The sequence below is a fragment of the Triturus cristatus genome, chromosome 9 (genome assembly GCF_964204655.1).
Source record: "Triturus cristatus chromosome 9, aTriCri1.1, whole genome shotgun sequence".
Taxonomy (NCBI): Eukaryota; Metazoa; Chordata; class Amphibia; order Caudata; family Salamandridae; genus Triturus; species Triturus cristatus.
In genome coordinates, this window is record NC_140592.1 from 1,290,488,577 (window position 1) to 1,290,491,953 (window position 3,377).

Here is a 3,377-nt window from a genome sequence, read left to right on the forward strand (position 1 = left end):
AATTGAAGAACTCCCACCGGGCCTGGACTGTCCTACTTGACGGTCTGCCTTTTGGGGAGACCACTAGCCAAGCAGCCGGACTTGTGAAGTGGTTTGACCAGAGTGACTGGGGTCGGGTGATGCTAGTCCCGGACGCTGTCTTGTGGTTAGGGCCCAGTGTGCCTGTCTGTTGCCCTTCTCCACCCAGTGAATTTCTGTAGGAGCTCGGAACAACCACTAAGTGGGGTGACCCCAGATGCCAAGGTCTGGACACAGCACCCATGTGCCTTGCTCCGGCTGCCCCTAGCCGGCCACTCCCTTCTCTCATCATGGAGCAGGCTTTGCCCGCTGGTGCCCCTAAGCCTACTCGTGCCCCCAGGCCTTCAAGCAAGCAGGAGCTCCCAAAGTAGGTGCTGATGGGTGCGCAGGTTGGTTAGGGACGGGCACGCAGCTCCCAACAACCCGTTCGGCAGGTGTGACTACCTGGTTGATCCTGCCAGTAGCATATGCATGTCTCAAAGATTAAGCCATGCACGTGTCAGAACACATGGCCAGTACAGTGAAAATGTGAATAGCTCATGAAATCAGTTATGGTCCCTTTGATTCCTACATCTGTTGCTTGGATTACTGTGGTAATTCTAGAGGTAATACATGCCGACGAGCGCTGACTTCCTGGGATGCGTACATTTATCAGACTAAGACAGATTCTGACTCGTCTGGCTGCTAAGGGGGCTCTAGATAACTTTGAGCTGATGGTATGTCCCCGTGACAGCGACAGTACATACAGGTATCTGCCTTATCAACTTTCAATGGTACAGTCTGTGACTTCTATGGCGACCATAAGTAACAGGGAATCAGGGTTTGACTTCAGAGAGAGAGCCCGAGGAATGGCTACCACATCCAAGGAAGGCAACAGGCGCCTAATTTACCCAGCCTTGGCGAGGTAGTGACAAACAAAATACAGGACTCTTTGAGCCGCTGTAATTGGAATGAGAACTCCTTAAATCATTTAAAGCGGATCCTTTGGAGAGAAAGTCTGGTGCCTGCACCCGCGGTGATTCCAGTTCCAATAGGGTATACTAAGGTTGCTGCAGTTAAAAAGCTCATCTTTGGAACTTGGGATGGTCCTGGCGGTCTGCTGTGAGGCGAGCTACCACCTGTTCCTGCCCCTGCCTCCTAGCGTCCCTTTGATGCTCTTGACTGAGTGTCCTGGAGGTCTGAAGCATTTACTTTGAAAAAAATGTAATGTTCAAACCAGGCTAGTCACCTGAATACTTTAGCTAGGAATAATGGAAAAGGCCACTGGTAGGATTTTGTTGGTTTTCGGAACTGGGGCCATGATTAAGAGGGACGGCCGGGGGCATTCGATTGTGCCGCTAGTGTTAAAATTCTTGGACCCCGCAAAAAAAAAAGTGAACGCCTTTGCCAAGAATGTTTTCATTGATAAAGAATGAAAGTCAGAGGTCCTAAGACGATCAGTTACCATCGTAGTTCCGACTAAAATTATGCCAACTAGCAACCCAGCTGCGTTATTATCATGACCCGCTGAGCAGCTTCTGGGAAACCAATCTTTCAGATCAGGGAGGAGAATCATTGAAAAGCTGAAACTAAAAGAAAATAACAAAAGTACACCACCGGGAGTGGAGCCTGCGGCTTAAAAACCTCACTCACCTCGGACACAAGGACTGACAAATTAATTGCTCTTTCTCAATTCTGTTGGTGGCGTTTCATGGTTGTTCTAAGTTGATTAAGCAATTTTTCTGGTTAGTTTAGATCACAAATGAGACTCGTGTATGCAAACTAGTCACATGACCCCCAACGGTCAGCTTTCAACTTCTTAGAGGTGCAAGTGGCATCCTGCCACACATGATAAAGCAATAACTGTCTTTGATGTCCTTACAAATCTGGGTTGCATGCGTTCTACACTGAACGGATCAGCATGTCTACCCTTTGCCAATAGATGCGGTAACACTCTGAACCCCGTTTGTGACAGGGTTTGGGGATTGCAATTATTTCCCATGAATGAGGAATTCCCAGTAAGAGTGGGTCATAATCTTGCGTTGATTAAGTCCTTGCTCTTTGTATACGCTGGGTGTCATTCCCTGTGCCCTCTCATGTCTCATCCCGGTCCGCCAGACCCAGGCGTAACAAGGACAAATATCTTCATTTCTCCTCTTTTCTTTTTCTGTGATGGGCGTATTCTGGAGAACACATAGAAAAAGGAAAATGCCTGTAAGGATTGTTTTTGTGCAGGAAGGAACTTTGACCTTGTTTGTAACCCAGGCACCCTTGCAGCAGGGCGCAAGGTGCCTGTGCTGGGGCCAGGTGGCGCACTGTGCACCAGGGCGGAGAGGGAGCAGAAGCGTGCCTTACCTTAGCAGATGTGGTGCATTTCTGCTATCTCCATTTCATGCAACTCAGTGCAGCAACTTGGCTACCTGCTCTGCGTTGCGTGAAACCTTAATTAATCTGCCCTTAGGCATATGTGCTTTGCTGAGGAGCCAATGGGGTGAAGGAACCATCTGTGGATTATGTCAGAATGTCGCTACCTCAGAATCCCTGCTACGCCGTAACAATACAGCAGTACTGTGGAGTCTCAGCCTGGGATAGCCCGTCTCTAGGCCAGTGCCTACAGCCGCTCGCTTGGGGACCAGAGCGCGGACGGAAGGGGGCCGCCTCCATCACCCTTAGTGCACCGCATGCTCGTCGGACACCCGGTGCTAAATCATTTGTAGACAAATTGATTCTGGGTCAGGGTTTCCAAAGTAGAAGAGGCAAGCTTTTGTCTCCATCTGGGGGTCCCTGTGGCCCTCTGGGGTCCCTTTGCCACTAGCCTGGAGGTAGAGAGAGAGGGACGGGGTGCAGACCTGGGGGAGGCTACCTCCCACACTGCATTGCAGCATGGGGGCCTCCCACTCCTGCCTTGAGCCGTCGAGTGCAGTGATGGGGCACTATCACTCACAGGTCAGTAGGATGACCAGATGGCTGGAGCAGGCCCAGCTGAGTTGCCTGAAGGCAAGAAGCTGGTTGGTGGTTCTAGGAAGGAGCGTCTTGAGTGCTGCCGCCAGGGCACTCTGTTCACCCAGTCAGATCAAACGATCTCATCACCAGGCTGCCTGACAAGATGACCAGTTGGTGGCTGGCTGACCAGATTACCAGTCAGTGGCTGGTTAACCAGATGACTGGCAGGCCAGCCATCGCAGATAACTCTGACTTGTGTTTCCTCCCCAAGTTCTGTAACCCCTAGTTGAGAAAAAGAGCTTCCCAGTAAGGCCCAAGGGGAGAGGCGAGAGGGGAGAGGGGAGAGGGGAGAGGCGAGAGGGGAGAGGGGAGAGGGGAAAGGGAGAGGGGAGAGGCGAGAGGGGAGAGGGGAGAGGGGAGAGGCTAGAGGGGAGAGG

At 51.4% G+C, this 3,377-nt stretch overlaps 1 pseudogene; it reads left to right on the forward strand.

Moving 5' to 3' along the window:
- The first annotated feature begins 459 nt into the window (after nucleotides 1–459).
- On the forward strand, nucleotides 460–2,080 carry LOC146799794 (18S ribosomal RNA; annotated as a pseudogene).
- Nucleotides 2,081–3,377: the final 1,297 nt, after the last annotated feature.